An 18,751-nucleotide genomic window follows, 5' to 3' on the forward strand; every position below is an offset into this window, starting at 1 on the left:
AGAAATCTTTTTTTCCCCCAAAACATTCATCCCTCACTGCTCAAAAATCTTCAGTCGTTGTCCATACCTCTTCACATCAAGCAGAAACTCCTGGCAATTGGCTTTCAGGCACTCCATCAGCTCTGTCCCTCTTACCTATCCACTCAGCTCCCACTATATCCCAGGTCATACTCTTCATTCCTCTCAAGCTAATCTTCTCAATGTGCCACATCCTCATTTCTCCCTCTTCTGACCACTTCCTCAGGCCCTCCCTCCGGCCAAGAACTCCTTTAGTTTCCAATCTGCTGGCTCGCCCCATCTTCAAAGCCCTGCTGAAATTCCACATCCTCCAGGAGGCATTCCCGATTAATTTCCTTCTCTCCAGGTCATTTCCTCCCAACTACTATCTAGGCATTTATGAACTCTCAGCCCCCCTGGGGTTATGCATATCCATTTAGATACTCTACTATTTAAGCATTTATTTTTCTTTCACTTGGCCTGCCTATTCTCCTTTTCCTATTTGTAAATTATTTGGAGTCTTTCCCTCCTTGAGGGCAAAGATTGTGTCTTTCACCTCTATTGTGCTCACTATTATATTCCATTGTGCTCTGCACACAGTGACTGTTGAATCAACACAATTGACTGATTGAGACCCTATAAAGCCCCACTTCATCCACCTTCCACCTCTGTGAAAAGATGGTACTTGTGTAATTCAATTACAGGACAACTATTTATCTTCTGACACACGTTTCCTTTTTGTATGGGATGCCTAACAACTCTGTAGCATGAATGTGTGTTTGTGTGTCTATACTAGATGTCCATTATTGAAGATTTTGCTACTGACCATGACAATAGAGAAGCAGCATGGCCTACTGGAAAAAGCACGTGCCTGGGAGTCAGAGGACCTTTGCTCTAATGCCAGCTCTGCCCTTTTGTCTCCTCTGTGACTTTGGGCAAATCACTTAACTTCTCTGGGGCTCAGTCTCCTCAACTGTAAAATGGGGATTCCATCCCTGTTCTCCCTTCTACTCAGACGGTGAACTCCATTCTAGACAGTGATTGTGTCCAACCTGATTATCTCATACCTACCCCAGTGCTTAGTACAGGATTTGGCACAAAGTAAACTCTTTCTTAAATAGTATTTGTTAAGCATTTACTATGTGTCAGGCACTGTACTAAGCCCTGGAGGAGATACAAGCTAACCAAGTTGGACACAGTCCATGTCCCACATGGGGCTTGTGGTCTTAATCCCCATTGTATAGATGAGGTGACTGAGGCACAGAGAAATTAAGTGATTTGCCCAAAGTCACAGAGTGGACAAGTGGAAGCAGCGCAGACTAGTGGATGAAGCCTGGGACTGGGAGTCAGAGGATCTCAGTTCTAATCCTGACTCTGCCACTTGTCTGATATGTGACCTGGGGCAAATCACTTAACTTCAGTGCCTCAATTACCTCATCTGTAAAATGGGGATTAAGACTGTGAGCCCCATATGGGACATGGATTGTGCCCAACCTGATGAGCTTGTATCTACCCCAGTGCTTAATACAATGCCTGACACATAGTAAGTGCTTCACAAGTACCATAAAAAAATGACAAAGCCAGGATTATAACTCAGGTCTTTCTGACTCCCAGGCCCATGCTCTACCCATAGTGCCACGCTGATTAACAAGTACCACTTTAAAAAATGGCATTAATGGCATTTCTAATGGTATTTGTTAAGCATTTACTATGTTCCTGGCACTATATTAAGTGCTGGGGTGTATACAATGTTGGACACAGTCCGTGTCCTACATGGGGCCCATGGTCTTAATCCCCATTTTCCAGATGAGGAAACTGAGAGACAGAGAAGTAAAATGACTTGCCCAACATCGCCCAGCAGATAAGTGGAGGAACCAGGATTAGAACTCAGATCTTCTGGCTCCCAGGCCCATGAGCTTTCTACCTGGCCATGCTGCTTCCCTCTTTAAAGAAAGTTTCTCCTGCAAGTCATTTACTTCCTAGTGTTCTTGGTACGAAGGGCACACTCTATAGGCTTTCAGTAGGTTTTTCATCCTGCTACTTCAAGTGTGTTTTGCTACTTCAAGTGTGTTTTCTAATTATTTGGGGTCTGCTAAAAAAATAGGTGGCTTTTTCTGCCAACAGGCTGAAAGTCACTCACTACATGAAACAGCAGCCTCTTGTTTCTGGAGGCAATGTCAGGGGAGAAAGGCTGATTGAGACCACAAAGACAAGGTTGCTTGGAAGGGTCTTTTCAATAATTCATGCCACATGGTAGACTATATTGTTGTGTTTACCAATTAGAGATTTTACTTTGGACCACTTATTGTAATTTTTGTCCTGGGACCAAATTCATCATGTGGGCATTATATGGGCATCTGTTTATGTTTCCGGGCTTCTAGACAAAAGAGAGGGTCCAAATGACAATGGAAATGTCATATGACTCACAATTTTACTTTTAATAATGAGGGCAGTGGTGGTAGAGGTTATGACAGGGAAGTTTATATGAACAGTAGGTGGAGGAGAAAAAATGGATAAAATTGGTACTGGCAAGAGAATTCATATATATTTCAATCTAGATATAAGTGCTAATTAATAGTTTGTGTATGTGTGTGCGCTAAGGTTGGGATAATGACAATCAGGAGCAATGGAAATTAGTTTGGGAAAGTTCTGGAGGAGATGGGCCGATAAGCTTGGTGGGAGCAAAGAGTGTGAGCTGGTGTGTAATAGGTAAGGTTGGTTTGGGGGCTTCACATTGTAGTGCCTATCAATCAGTGGTATCTATAGAGTGTTTACTGTGGGCAGAGTACTGTACTAAGCACTCTGGAGAGTACAATGAAACAGAGCAAGTTGACGCATTCCCTGCCCACTGGGAGCTTAAAATCTAGAGTATAATGATTATATGAGGAACATGGAGCCTAAAAATTAAGGGTAATACTTTCGTTACTTCAGCCTTCAGTTAATGCACACTTACCAGCTCAGGAAGGTTTTGCGGTCAGAAATGATATGTGAGTCAATAATGGTTCAGGTCTCAGTGAAGCTGTTCACTGTGGGACTGTGGAGGAATGTCAGGCTGAGCCTGTCTAGAATTAATTGAAAGCAGGGATGCCACTTTCCAACAAGTGGTCAAGGGGAAAGAAAAAAAAAAAGAAGTAGCAGAAAAGTGGAACAGACCATTTGCTTTGGCAGTGAGAAATACAAAATGAAAAAGCAGGAATTAAAAAGGAACACAATGCGTAGCATTTTGTGAAGAACAAAATGAAAATAACTACAGAGAAAATAGCATTACTTCAAATAGAGATGTAAGTTCCTTGCCTTCCTTTGTTTTTTGTTATTATCCTTCTTCTGTTTCTTTAGGCGAACAGTTTGGGTGAATGTTAGTCCCTGCACACTTAAATACGATGGGCTTCTACGGTAAACAAAAATCACATCGCCACCAAATAAGAGAGGGTTTTGACATTTTACTACCCACGATACCCCACCCATTCCTGGGTCAGCCACATTTTGAGTGCAGGAGAACATCTGTGCTTTGCCAAAGCCTGCACTCTGCATTTAAAACAATCCTGGAGAAATTGCCCTTCCTGGAAGCTAATGTTCTTAGAGAAAAAAAATCTCAGATTTGCTAAATGATTATTGGATCCTTTAGCAAACAGAGGTCTTATTGTACTGACTTCATTTGCTGTAGATCTGTAGATGTAGATTTCTTTTTCTTGTACAACAGGATAATAGCATTTCCCAGAGAACACTTTCAGCCAACTTTTTCTTTTTTAGTACAGTCGGTTTGCTCATTCCCTACTGATTTCCTGGTTCCCATGAGGCTGATCCTTTGCGTTCAGCCCTGCTTTAAAAGTGGAAAATTTAATCGCATACAACTATTGCTTGCAAAATTGCTGCCAGCACTGAATTCTTCTTGCTCATCGTGGTCCTAGACATCCTAGACTGTAAACAGAACACAGTGGAAATTTCAAGCTAGCAGAAAGGAAGAGTCCAAGGCCATGCCATTAGGAAGAATTGCCTTCCCTAAAGGGTTGGTGACCTGCTATTCAACACAGTCTCATTTAGTCCATACTCTTGCTCTTCCATTTGGGGATAGCCAACAGACCACAGCCATCTCCACAAGCATCCTGAAAGAACACATAATAATAATTATGGTATTAGTTAAGTACTTACTATGTGCAAAGCACTATACTAAGCACTGTGGCACTGTACTAAGCTCTTGCCTAACATCCCTTCCAGCATCCCGATCCGTATGAGCCTATCGGCCACCTCTAGCACATACTACCTTCTTATACTCATATGCTCACTCAATTGCAAATTCAGTGATTTACTTTGATTATCCTGGAAATAGTTTTATATCTGTCACCACCATTACAGCATAAGGTCCCCGTGGGCATAGAATGTGACATTTACTTGTTTATTACTTCCCAAGTTCTTCGTAAAGTGCATTGTGTTCAGTGGGTGCTCAATAAATGCTATTAGTACTATTACTAGTGTGGTTGAAGCAGGGGTTTGCACAGGACTTTATTACTGGCCACGTGACACTGCCTCCATAGTCAACACTCTGTGTTGGTAAGGACCAAAAATTAAGTCAGAAGATACAGAACAATAGCCTCTTGACATGGTTCTGTCATTGGTAGAAAAAAAACCATACAGCTTAAGCCAGATCTGATGAACTTAGCTGGAAAAATGGCAAACAAATCAATGCCATCCCAATGTAACCATGAGTAGGTTGATGTTAGAGGATCAAACTGTGCAGGCAAGGACCAAAAATTAAGTCAGAAGATACAGAACAATAGCCTCTTGACATGGTTCTGTCATTGGTAGAAAAAAAACCATACAGCTTAAGCCAGATCTGATGAACTTAGCTGGAAAAATGGCAAACAAATCAATGCCATCCCAATGTAACCATGAGTAGGTTGATGTTAGAGGATCAAACTGTGCAGGCTGCGTTGCAGTAGGAAATCAGTGAGGTAGAGTAGGAGGGGGAGAGCTGATTGAGTGCTTTAAAGCCAATGGTAGGGAGTTTCCGTTAGATGCAGAGGTGGATGGGCAACGACTGGAGGTTTCTGAGGAGTGGGAAGACGTGAACTGATACATTTTTTAAGAAAAAAGTATGGACCAGAGAGGGGAGAGACAGGAGGCAGGGAGGTCAGCAGGGAGGCTGGTGCAGTAGTTAAGGTGGGATAAGATAAGTGCTTGGATCAGTGTAGTAGCTGTTTGGATGGAGAGAAAAGGGTGGGTGCCAGAGAAATACTACCATCATTATTATTGATATTATCATTACTATGATTATTTCAAGCTCTAAGGAATTAACCTCGGAATTAGACAAAAGTCTTCATTTTTCTCTTTGGAATTGAAAAGACTTTCTTTTGTTCCACTACTTCCACTAATATCACCTAGTCTCTAGGATATTGCTTCCACTGAGTATGGTACCCAATTCCTAAAGGACTTTAACCAGCTATGAACCGTGGGAGTGGAATGCCAAGGTACTATCCTCCTGCCCTACATAATTTCCTTTCAGGCCTCTAAAATACTGATTCTTATTTGGAAGCTGATGATAATCGACCCTGCCCCAGTTCAAAGCCCATGGACCTTTAGCTCTTGTGTGGTGATTCTGATGGGCCTGGGATAAGCATCTTCCTTTGGATTGGTCGATCCTCCTCAGGGGCCTGAAGATCATTTGAAAGAGGATATTAAAAGTGACCTTATGTTGTAGAGAAGGCACAGGCTGTTCTGTTCCGGAAGCATTCGGGGCTAGCAGAATCCTACTTGAGGAAAGCCAAATATATGAGTATTGATTTGTATATTTGTATATATTTGATAAATGCCTACCTCCATTGTTTTTAAATAATAGAATAAAATGAAACCTTGAACCAACCAGCTAGTGTGCTTGATTTCTTCTCTAGATATTATGGTTTGTTCCAATCCACCAGTTCATGTATGTGGGGTCAGAGAAAAAGAGAAAATGTTTTTATCTTGTGAAATGCTCATGAATTAATTTAGGGTTCAGCAACAGAAATAGATTCTGCTGCTTCCCATCCCACCGTTCCATTTAATTGTCTTTCATGCTGGTGAAACACATCAAGGCCTTGTGGAAAGAACATGAGCCTGGGAGTCAGAGGACCTGGGTTCTAATCCTGGCTCCGACGCTTGCCTGCTGTGTGACCTTGGGCAAGTCACTTCACTTCTCTGTGCTTCAGTCACCTCATCTGTAAAATGGGGATTGAGACTGTGAGCCTCATGTGGGAAAGGGACTGTGTTCGACCCAATTTGCTTATATCCAAATCAGTGCTTAGTACAGTGTGTGGCATATAATAAGCACTTAAACAATACCAAAGAGCCATTCAGATCTGCAGAGTTGTAGACCTTCAGTTTCATCTAAAGCCTGCTGCTGCCACACCCTAAAGTTCTCCAAAATGATTTGGTTTTTTACTTCTTCGTATGAAATTGTCCATTGGGCCACCTAAGTAATAGACATTTAGCTCTGTGTTGCCAGTGAAGATCTTTTGTTGTTTATAGGGTTTTCCTCTTGGTGCCTTCAGTTTTCTTTGGATGTATGTCAGTTTGTAACACCTGGCTGGTTCGGTTAAGGGGTTTATAATCACTTGCATGTCTTCTTGAAGGTGTGCAGATGTTTATAGAGGTAGGTACAGTTCTAGAACATGAGCTTTATGTTCTTGACAAAGCCCCCATTAGGAAAAACTTGCTTGACAGGACGCACGCCTTGACCTGCACCATGCACATGCGTACAACTGCTTCTTCCAAGAGCGCATCCCATTCTATCCAGATGGGCACAGATTATAGGAAGAACATTCCCTGATTTCCCTACAGAATTCTCTCCAAAAAGTGAATTGAAGACAGATGTTTTATATATATAAATATATATATGTATATAGAAGCAGCGTGGCGTAGTGGAAAGAGCACGGACTTGGGACTCAGAGGACGTGGGTTCTAATCCTGGCTCCGCCACTTGTCTGCTGTGTGACCTTGGGCAAATCACTTAACTTCTCTGTGCCTCAGTTACCTCATCTGTAATACGGGGATTAAAAGTGTGAAACCCACGTGGGACAACCTGATTACCCTGTATTTACCCCAGCGCTATGTGCTTGGCACATAGTAAGCGTTTAACAAATACCATAATTATTATATATGCAATCAGATCTTCTCTCTCTGTATACATCTATAGATGTACATTTGTATACATTTGTGTGGGTACACATATGTGTTTACAGCTGGCCTATGTTTTCAAAGATTTCTCCCCTTCTAGACTGTGAGTTCATTGTGGGCAGGAATGTGTCTCTTGTTATAGTATACTCTCTTAAGCACTTAGTACAGTGCTTTGCACACAGTAAGCGCTCAATAAATTTGATTGAAGGAATGAATGAAAAGATGATGCTACTGATGGTGATGTCCTGAGTGTGGCAGAGAAGACAGCTGCGACACTTCCGTACTCTCCTCCATTGTTTTTACTTAAGGACAGATCTCTGCACCAACCTGTTTTCTGCCTACAGGGCCTGTCACTGTTGTCAAATCTGCCTCTTGGTATCCTCATCTTCATGAAGCCTTCCTGCTTGGTCAGCGGGTGGTTGTTCCAACAGGGCTGTTACGATGTTCCTGCAGAGCTCTTTGCAGATGTCTTTGTTCTACAGAAGCCTAACACCAAACAGGCTCGGTAATTTGGAGGCCACTCTTTAATACCGCCTGGATGCCCCTTCCTAATTTTCTTCTGAGCTACAAAGCTACAGCTCTGCTTTCATCTATTTTTGTGGCAAGGCAGATTGAATAAGATAGATTTCAGACTCACTGCTGCAAAATCACTGATTGGAGAGGGGATGGACTGCATCCTTTCTTTACTCAAGAAAGATTTTCAGGTGAATGCATGATACTTAATCAGCTTATTATCATTGAGTGGGCTCCTAACTTGGGTAAGTATGTGTCCCACTCAATCGGGGGAAGACAGTCTCAAACGTAAACCATTTGTCATGCTGTAATAATAATAATTATGGTGTTTGTTAAGCATTTACTATGTGCCAGGCACCGTACTAAGCACTGGAAATTTCTAGGTGGTGCTTTCATTACCAAAGCACCTTACATTATTTAGTTATTTACTCCTCACAACACCTTTGTGAGGAAGGGTTCAGGTATTATTACGCTGAATTTACAGCTGGGGAAATTGAGGCATGGGGAGGCTAAGTGACTTGCCCAAGGCCACATGGGTGTCAGAGCCAGGACTCGAACCTGGGACCTCCAGGTTTCAGGCCTGTGGCTTTTCCATTCACACCACACTGCCTCCCAACATCTCACTTACCATCCTGCTGCTATGCTGCCAATTCTGTGTTTGACTTTTTACATTTGGAGTCTTACCTGTCAGCTGTCTTTTTCTGCTACTGCCCAACTTACACTCTTTGCTCCTCCCAAGCTAAACTTCTAATTTTACCTTGCTCTTGACATTCCCCCTTTCTGGAATACCCTAATTCTTCAAATCTGCCAAACCAGATACCATATATGGGCAATTCCTTCCATGAAAGCCAGGATTCCTGGCATTAATCCCCACTAGGAAATTATATTTCTGTTTTTATATTGGTGATATTTATAGTGATATTTATATTTCTAAATACTTATTAGATACATATATGGTTAATAGGTAAATAATAATAATGGTATTTGTTAAGCACTTACTATGTAACAAGCACTGTTCTAAGTGCTGCGGTAGATATAAGTTAATCATGTCAGACACATTCACTGTCCCACGTGGGGTTCACAGTCTAAGTAGAAGGGAGAACAGGGATTGATTCCCCATTTTACAGATGAAGAAGCTTTAAATGACTTGCCTGAAGTCACACTGCAGGCAACTGGCGAAGTTGGAATTAGAATCCAGGTCCTCTGACTCCCAGGCTCATGTTCTTTCCACTAGGTCACATTGCTCCTCCTCCTCTATGGACAAAACTATGTGAGTGTGTTCTTGAGATGCTCTGAAGTACTTCTGGCTGTGGCCTCTCAAAACTATTATTCACCAATTTAGCAGGATGTTCCTGAAGATCAATCAATTAATGGTATTTATTGAGCACTTATTATGTGCAGAACACTGTACTAAGCTCTTGGGAGAGTACAAGAGTTGGCAGATGTGTTCCTTTCCCACCTAAAGATGTTTATGCAAGAAGGAGGGTATGGAAAGGGAATAGAGGCAGAAAGGGAGAGGGCGAGAACTAGGAAGAGGGCTAAGATGGGGGTGTGTATAGAAAATTATCCTTCTTCCTCCTCCTCTCCCTCTTTTTCCTCCTCCTCTGCCTCCTTTGACACCATTAATGCCACCTTCCCCATCTGCTGCCACTCAGCTCCAGCAGTTCTGCCATGCCCAGCTATTCCCCAACCCTAAGAATTCTACCCGTACTAGGGAGTTGGTGGTGGCAGGTAGCACTGAGTGATGGTGATGGGTGAAGGACAAAATTGGTCTTTCCAGGCCTCTGATAAAGGTTTCCAGCATGTCCTGATGACATGCTTCTAGCCCTGCTGAAACCTCACATCAATTGCCCCACCTTTAGTCGACTCACTTCCTCCCATAGGCAGGAAGGTTCCTGAGCTTTCAGAGATCTGAGTGATTGTGATCAGTGCACTTTCTCCCTGCTATTAAGCTTGTTGGAATTCTCTGTACATGTAGCTGCAGACTCAATAATGTATTTCACTTAACAGTTGAATCATAGCAATAGGCCCCTTGCAGGGAATCAGGATGGATAAGTCTAGACATCTCTGTTGTCTATTTTTGGAATGCATTTTATCACCTTCTTTGTTTTCAATTGTAGTTTCCCTGCTCTACACAGGGAGGGAGATGGGAGGAAGAGGAGAATATCTCATTAATTCCAATTTATCCATGAAAACAAAAATACCTCGATAGAGTAGAGATTAATCTGACATTTAGTTGCTAATTAATCCAGTCATAATTGACCTTACCCTAAGAAGTTCTATCTGGTGTAAATTGGAAAATCCTAGTTCCTACAATTCAATTTGATGTGGAGCCCACTAATATCACACAACAGATATATATGGGAAATTCAATAAATCATTACAAATATTAATATGGTGGGGTTTTTTTTACTTGCAATACCTTTTTGTTTTAATTTTTTTAGCTTTAGTTTTTTGTTTCAGTTTTTTCCCCAACACTTCAAATTTTCACAAAACTTATGATCATTTCACTAAATTATTCAGATCTAATCATATAAACCTAATTAAAATTTGATGGGCCTCTCATTAACCAAAATGTAATCTCATCATGCAGCTTGAACAGTAAATAATGCCGATATGGGGAGAAACTGCCACCTTTCAGAATTACTCATGAACATATTTGCAGAAAAGCATTCTGAGAAACAATGCTAATGAATTTTATAAACCGTTTCCCTCCCTACATTACAGAAAAGACAATGTGTACACCCACGAGTAACTGTACCTAGCAGGCGAGAAGGATTTTATTTTCCTGCTGCATTTCTGCTGAAGGTTTTCAAATCAATATGACAGCAAATAATTCCACCTCGGGTGAAAGAATTTAATTGATGCCAGCTAATCATGAGAACTTTAGAAGCTAGCATTAAATTGGCCCTTTCGCTATTTATCAGCCTCTTGCTGGAGTGAAGACAAGGCACAGGGACAAATAGAGGAGGGGGGAGGAGAAGCGCAAATCAGAGAGACCAAATATAATTTGGTAGAGGAGAAGTTTAAAATTTTTGATTTATGGATTATCAGTGGATTTCAATTATCCTTGTGATCCTTTCTCTCCTCACCATGGAGAAATTGAGTGATGACTACATTTTCTCTCATTACTCTGACATGGGCTACTGAAAATCTCTAAACTCCATGTTTTGCCCTGGCCAACATGCCCCATTTGGTTGTCTGCTTAACTTCCCCTCTCTTGATGCGCCAATCCACCCCCTTGATTCTGCCCACTCCTCCAAACTCAACTCCCTTGCCTCCCTGTCCCTCCATCGATTCTGCACCACCAATATCCTGGATCACTTCCACAGTATGCTTCCTTTGCTCCTGGACCCATGCCATGGAGAGCAGTTGGCAGAAATCCAGCTTCCTGGATGACTTTGGTCCCTACAAATTCAGCCTGAATTGCTATAATTGCCCTTTCTGCTGCTAAGCAACACTACTTCTCCTCATTCCTCAATATCAGTCATTCAATTGTATTTATTTAGTGCTTACTGCTGAATACTCCACTAAACTCTTGCCAATACAACAGAGCTGGTAGACATGTTCCCTGCCTACAGTGAGCTTACAGTCTAGCCTTGCCCATTGCCTTCACCAACTATTTCATTCCCTCCTGAAATCCCATGGTCTCATCTTGCCCCTGATGATCTCACTAAGTTCTTTGTTAAGAAAATCAAAACCATCAGGTGTAAGCTCCCCCAAATCTGCCCCCCATCATTTCAGCTTCCTACTCTTTTATTCTTTCATCTTTTTTGGCCATCTCAAGGGGTGATCACCTCCCTGTTTTCAAGATCTTTCCTCTCTTCCTCTGACCACCTCCTTTGCTCCCAATTTTTTTCCCTCCCTGACCACCGTCTTCTAACTCTCACTCTCTGATGACTCCTTCCCCTCTGCCTTCAAACGCACCTTAGCCTTAAAAAAACCCCTTCTCTGGACCCCACTGTCCTTCCCCACTCTGGACTTCCACCTCTGTGACCTGTGCAAACTGCTCAGATGGACTGTATACACCTGTTGCTTCAACTTCCTCTCTTCCAACTGCCTCCTTGACCCCCTACAATCTGGTTTCCACCCCCTTCTCTCCACTGAGACCACTCACTCCATGGCCACCGATGACTTGCTTCTTGCCAAATTGAAATGGCTTCTACTCCATCCTAATCCTCCTCTACCTCTCGACTTCCTGCAGTACCGCCACAGCTTTCACCTGGAAACACTATCTAACCTTGGTCCATCTGACATGGAACTCTCCTGGTTCTTCTCTTACTTCTCTAGCCAATCCTTCTTAGTCTCTTCAGCTGGCTCTTCCTATGCCACCCACCCCTGAACTGGAAGTGTCCCTCAAGGTTTTGTTTTGGGTCCCCTTCTGTTTTCACTTTACACTCATTCCTATGGGGAGCTCATTTGCATCCATGGCTTCAACTACCACTTCTATGTGAATGATTCCCAGATTATCTACCTGGATGTTCATTCATTCATTCATTCAATAGTATTTATTGAGCGCTTACTATGTGCAGAGCACTGTACTAAGCGCTTGGGATGAACAAGTCGGCAACAGATAGAGACAGTCCCTGCCGTTTGACGGGCTTACAGTCTAATCGGGGGAGACGGACAGACGAGAACAATGGCAATAAACAGAGTCGAGGGGAAGAACATCTCGTAAAAACCGATGGCAACTAAATAGAATCGAGGCGATGTACAATTCATTAACAAAATAAATAGGGTAACGAAAATATATACAGTTGAGCGGACGAGTACAGTGCTGTGGGGATGGGAAGGGAGAGGTGGAGGAGCAGAGGGAAAAGGGGAAAATGAGGGTTTAGCTGCGGAGAGGTAAAGGGGGGATGGCAGAGGGAGTAGAGGGAGAAGAGGAGCTTAGTCTGGGAACGCCTCTTGGAGGAGGTGAGTTTTAAGTAGGGTTTTGAAGAGGGAAAGAGAATCAGTTTGGCGGAGGTGAGGAGGGAGGGCATTCCAGGACCACGGGAGGACGTGACCCAGGGGTCGACGGTGGGATAGGCGAGACCGAGGGACGGTGAGGAGGTGGGCGGCAGAGGAGCGGAGCGTGCGGGGTGGGCGGTAGAAAGAGAGAAGGGAGGAGAGGTAGGAAGGGGCAAGGTGACGGAGAGCCTTGAAGCCTAGAGTGAGGAGTTTTTGTTTGGAGCGGAGGTTGATAGGCAACCACTGGAGTTGTTTAAGAAGGGGAGTGACATGCCCAGATCGTTTCTGCAGGAAGATGAGCCGGGCAGCGGAGTGAAGAATAGACTGGAGTGGGGCGAGAGAGGAGGAAGGGAGGTCAGAGAGAAGGCTGACACAGTAGTCTAGCCGGTCAGAGAGAAGGCTGACACAGTAGTCTAGCCGGGATATAACGAGAGCCCGTAACAGTAAGATAGCCGTTTGGGTGGAGAGGAAAGGGCAGATCTTGGCGATATTGTAGAGGTGAAACCGGCAGGTCTTGGTAACGGATAGGATGTGTGGGGTGAACGAGAGAGACGAGTCAAGGATGACACCGAGATTGCGGGCCTGAGAGACGGGAAGGATGGTCGTGCCATCAACGGTGATAGAGAAGTCTGGGAGAGGACCGGGTTTGGGAGGGAAGATGAGGAGCTCCCACCGCCACCTCAAACTCTTGTCTTATGCCGTCGATTCATCTCCGACCTATAGTGACTCCATGGACACATCTCTCCGAGAATGCCCCACCTCCATCTACAATCGTTCTGGTAGGTGCATCCATATAATTTTCTTGGTAAAAATACAGAAGTGGTTTGCCATGCTTCCTTCCATGCAGTAAACTTGAGTCTCCACCCTCGACTCTCTCCCATGCCACTGCTGCCCAGCAGAGGTAAGTTTTGATTTGTAGCAGATTGCCTTCCTCTCACTAGCCACCACCCATGCTAGAAATGGAATGGGTATGCCTCTGCTTGACTCTCCCTCCCATAGTTGAGATTGGTAGAGTACAGGGAACTCTCCAGGTGCAATCCTGAGAGGGGACCTTAAGCTCAACTTGTCCAAAACTGAACTCCTACTTTTTCCTCCCAAATACTCTGCTCCACCTCTCTTTTCCATCATATTTGACCCATCTCCCAAGACCATAGCCTTGGCATTATACTAGACACCTCTCTCTCTCTTTTTCAACCACTATACTCCTACAGTATCCTGTTGTTTACTATTCTGCAGCATTTCCAGAATCTGGCCCTTCCTCTCCATCCAAATGGCCATCACACTAGTCCCGACTTATATCTCAGCCTTGACTACTGCATTCCCCTCCTCACTGATCTCCCTGCCTCCAGTCTCTCCCCCTCCAATCCCTACTTCACTCTGCTCTGTGAATCACCTTTCTAAAATGCCATTCTGCTGACATCCCTCCAAGTCTCAGATGGCTGCCCATTCTTCTCCACATCAAGCCGAAACTTCTGACTATTGGCTTTAAAGCACTAAATCAGCTCTCTTCCTTCTACTTACCCCTTCTCTTATCCTATTACACTTTAACTTGCTCTCTTGGTTCTGCTCAAGGTATTTCTATTCACTGTGCATCATTCTCATTTCTCCCACCACCCACCTCTTTTTTATACCCTCTTCTTCTGCTTGGAACTCCCTTATTGGGCACTTACTGAGTGCAGAGCACTGTACAAAGCATTTGGGGGAGCCCAATATCACAATAAACAGACACATTCCCTTGCCCACAATGAGCTTACACTCTCCCCATCTTCAAAACCCTGTGCAATAAACATCTCCACCAGGAGTCCTTCCCTGATTTAATTTCTAAACTCCCCACCTTATAATTCTTTAAACTGTCATTTCAGCACAATTATTCTTTGGGAGTATATTATGAGTACATTGTGGAAAAGCCAAAGAGAAAAACAAATTCTTGTTCTCCAAATAATGAATGTATTATATTAATTGCTCATATTTCTTTAAATATTCTTTTCACTTTTGGGGATGGAATAGTCTTGTTATCGATGCTTAAGTCACTGTTTTATTAATTAATACTAATATCACATTATCTTACTTTAGGTAAAAATATCTTCTTCAACCTCTTTTTCCAAATGCATGAAATTAAATTTATTTCAGTCCTTATTCTGAAAATGGTCACAACACCTCTGACACTATCAACTGTGGCATTGCTTGGTGACTTGTAAATTTACACATGGCTTGCCTTTCTACAGGCTCAAAGACCATGAATCAATCTATTCATCTAAAGGTCACAAGATTTGGCATCTCGTAGGCAAAGCATAAATCCAAGATCTCTGCATGATCTTTTTTCTCCAAGAAATGAATTTGGGTTTTGTTAAGAAATCATATTAGTAGAACAAATTTCCAAAGCCTGGTCCCCTGGGACAATACTAGATTTCAAGCATTTTTAAAGTAATTATGATACACTCAGATTTAGGCAGAAGTCAAGCAGAAAATGTGGAAAAAAACTATTCTGTCATACAATCCCAATTCATCATGAAGTCATCTGAACAGTCCTCATATTCATCCCAGATCCAGGCAGCAGGAGAGCAGCGATCAGGGCAAATTGTCACTCTCTTTTATGTTCTTCCACTAGCTTTACTCGGCAAAGAGGGGGTTCTGGGGAAGTGTGGCTCCCCAATACCTCACTTCCACTGACCTGGTCTAGAAAAAAGGGAGGCCTTCTGGGAAAATGTGACTGTCCAGGATATTGATCTCCTGATCACTGAAGAGGCAGCAGCATACTGGATGTTTGAGCAGCCCTATCGAGGAATGGGGAAGGGAACTAGAAAAACTATCCCTAAAATTTGCCTACCTTGCCCAAACAAAACTGGACTCGCCCGCCAGCAGATTGAGACTGGCAATAATAATAATAATAATAATGGTATCTGTTAAGCACTTAGAGAAGCAGCATGGCTTAGTGGAAAGAGCACGGGATTGGGAGTCAGGGGACGTGGGTTCTAATCCCGACTCTGCCACTTGTCTGCTGTGTGCCCTTGGGCAAGTCACTTAACTTCTCTGTGCTTCAGTTGCCTCATCTATAAAGTGGGGATTAAGACCGTGAGCCCCACGTGGGACTACCTGATTACCGTGTGTCTACCCCAATGCTTAGCAGAGTGCCTGGCACATAGTAAGTGCTTAACAAATACCATAATAATTATTATTATTCAAGCACTTATGTCCATATCGTAATTTCTTTACTTATATTAATGTCTGTTCCCCATTCCGGTCTGTAAGATCACTGTGGTCAGGAAAGGTATCTACCAACTCTGTTATATTGTACTCTCCCAAGCACATAGTACAGTGCTCTGCACACAGTAAGTGTTCAATAAATACAATTGATTGATTCCCAAGATAGTGCGTTTCTACCAGATGAATTCTAGCAACACAAACTGGCATTACCAAAGGGGTGCAGAGTAAAGCAAGTAAAATGACACTTCTAACTAAATAAATGGAACGGAGGGTTGGCAGGAATCCAAGCTTGAGATCAAGGTTGGGTCAGCTCTGAAATAGGATTCCCAGGATTCCTGTTGACTGAGGCTGGTCACCTCTTTTCTTTTACCATGGTACCCCTGCTCTAGAATCAAGAGACTTGAGTTTAAATCCCAGTTCATCCTGTACCTGGCTATCATGGGCACCTGCCTACTAACAAGTTGCACTCCGTTCCTCAGTGCTAACATGACTGGCAGCCACCTTGCATCAGCCTCCTTGCTAACCACCCAGCCTCTTGTTTCTCCCCACTACAGCACATACTTCTCTCTTCTGCCTGGATCATTTTTCTACAAAAATGTCAGGACGTGTCACTCCACTCCTTCAAAAACTCCAGTGGTTGCCCATCCACCTCTGCATCAAACAAAAACTTCTCACCACTGGCTTTAAAGCACTCCGCCACCTTGCCCCCTCCTACCTTACTTCACTTTTCTTCTACAACCCAGCCCACATACTTCGTTCCTCTAATGCTAATCTTCTCACAGTGGCTCAATCTCACCTATCTTGTTCCTGACTCCTAGCCCATGTCCTGCCTCTGGCCTGGAAAGGCCATCCATCCTCAAATCCGACAGACAATTACTCTCCCCTGCCTCAAAGCCTTATTGAAAGCACATCTCCTACAAGAGGCCTTCCCAAACTAAGCCCCACTTTTCCTCATCCCCCGCTCCCTTCTGATTCATCCTGACTTGTTCCCATTGCTCTTCCCCCATCCCAGTCCCACAGCACTTATGTACATATCTATAATTTTATTTATTTGTATTCCTGTCTCCCCCCTTCTAGACTGTAAGTTCGTTGTGGGCGGGGAATGTGTCTGTATATTGTATTGTACTCTCCCAAGCGCTTAGTACAGTGGTCTGCAAGCAGTAAGCGCACAATAAATATGATTGAATAAATGAATGAATGGCAGGAGCAAGAGAATTCGTGTGGTACTGCAGAAGTCATTAACATTAGAATCAATTCCCGTGTGGTGGGTCTAAGTCCTGAAGTCTCAGGATTGAGGGACACACCATCATAAATACTTTCCTCTTAAAGACATAACTCATCGGTTTTGCCTCTTGCATTTAAAAAATAACCACCCAAAGGGCCTATCCATTGATGCTTCTCTCTTTTCCACTTCATTTTAAACAGTTAACCTATACAAGTATATTGCAAAACTGAACCAAAGATGATTTTGTTCTTTAAAACTAGTTAGTGACAATCAGTGTAGTGATTCGACAAGAATACACAACTCGGGGAGGTAAAGTATTTTAACTTAAAAAATGTGTGCCTATCATAAGCAATGTGTTCATGTTTCAAAAGCCAATTGCACTTCCTTATTTTTAACAGAAAAGATCATTTTCCAAAATGCAAATAAGCAAATGACTGTAGGCAATTGCTACAGGCAACCTGACACAAGGTCAAGTCCAGAAAAAGAGATGAAAACCTACTAAGTTTAGTGTTTCAGGAGTGTGTGTGGGGGATGGACGGGGGGAGGGGGTGTCTTTTGCAATTGCAATCTTTACTGGAAAAGAACAAATTTCTAATCTCTGGGGACCAGCTCCCAATATTAGTAGTCAGATCTCAGCAGTAAGAAGGCATGTCAAAGGGGATGAGAAAGTGGAAAGATCATAGATCTGGGAGTCAGAGGACCTGGAAAGAGGGGAAGGGAGGAGAGGAGGAAAAGGAGGAAAGAAGAAGAAAGAAGAAAGAAGAAAAAGACAATGACAGTGTGGCTTACTGGATAGAGCATGGGCCTGGAAATCAGAAGGACTTGGGTTCTAGTCCTGGCTCCTCCACTTGTCTGCTATGAGACCCTTGGCATGTCACTTAACTTCTCTGTGTCTGTTACCATGCCATGCCATGTGTAAAATGGGAATTAAGACTGTGAGCCCCATGTAGGACAGGGACTGTGTCCAACCTGATCACCTTGTATCTATCCCAGGGCTTAGAACAGTTCCTGGCACAAACACCATAAAAAAAGAAGAAGAAGAAGAAGGAGAAGAAAAAGAAGAAAAAGAAGAAGAAGAAGAAGAAGAAGAAGAAGAAGAAGAAGAAGAAAAGGCTTAAACTGGTATTTTAGACACATAGAAAGGGACATGAAATGCATCCTTGATTTATTTAGAGGTGGGAAGGATTAATCTATTATTTTATTTTAATGTTAAAAGTCTCAAAATGACCTCACTGACCAAGCACTTAGTAAAGTGCTCCACACACAGTAAGCACTCAATAGGTTCTTTTGATCAACTGATCCAGATCCTGTACTCTAAAAAGAGAAGCAGCGTGGCTTAGTGGAAAGAGCACGGGCTTGGGAGTCAGAGGTCATGAGTTTGAATCCCAAATCTGCCACTTGTCAGCTGTGTGACTGTGGGCAAGTCACTTCACTTCTCTGTGCCTCAGTTACCTCATCTGTCAAATGGGGATTAACTGTGAGCCTCACGTGGGACAACCTGATTACCCTGTCTACCCCAGCGCTTAGAACAGTGCTCTGCACATAGTAAGTGCTTAACAAATACCAAAATTATTATTAAAAAATGATGCTGCCAATGGTGAAACTGCATCCATGACTGGGAGTGTCTCAAAGAGAATCTCTTGCACACTTTGGCCATGAAAATTCAGTAATGCAACCTTTCCTGGTTCCTGGCCATTTGGATGAGCATTACTC

General features: G+C 43.1%; 1 protein-coding gene and 1 non-coding gene across 2 annotated transcripts in view; both read right to left on the minus strand.

The window, feature by feature from the left end:
- PALM2AKAP2 (PALM2-AKAP2 fusion) overlaps positions 1 to 18,751 on the minus strand; it is a gene marked incomplete at its 5' end in the record, with an annotated part of 366,273 nt that overhangs the window by 311,045 nt on the left and 36,477 nt on the right. The window lies entirely within an intron of this gene.
- LOC114807705 lies at positions 13,521 to 13,658 on the minus strand. The gene has a single exon (XR_003755780.1). It is a non-coding gene; the product is annotated as a small nucleolar RNA SNORA7 (small nucleolar RNA).

The sequence above is a fragment of the Ornithorhynchus anatinus genome, chromosome X3 (genome assembly GCF_004115215.2).
Source record: "Ornithorhynchus anatinus isolate Pmale09 chromosome X3, mOrnAna1.pri.v4, whole genome shotgun sequence".
Classification (NCBI taxonomy): Eukaryota; Metazoa; Chordata; class Mammalia; order Monotremata; family Ornithorhynchidae; genus Ornithorhynchus; species Ornithorhynchus anatinus.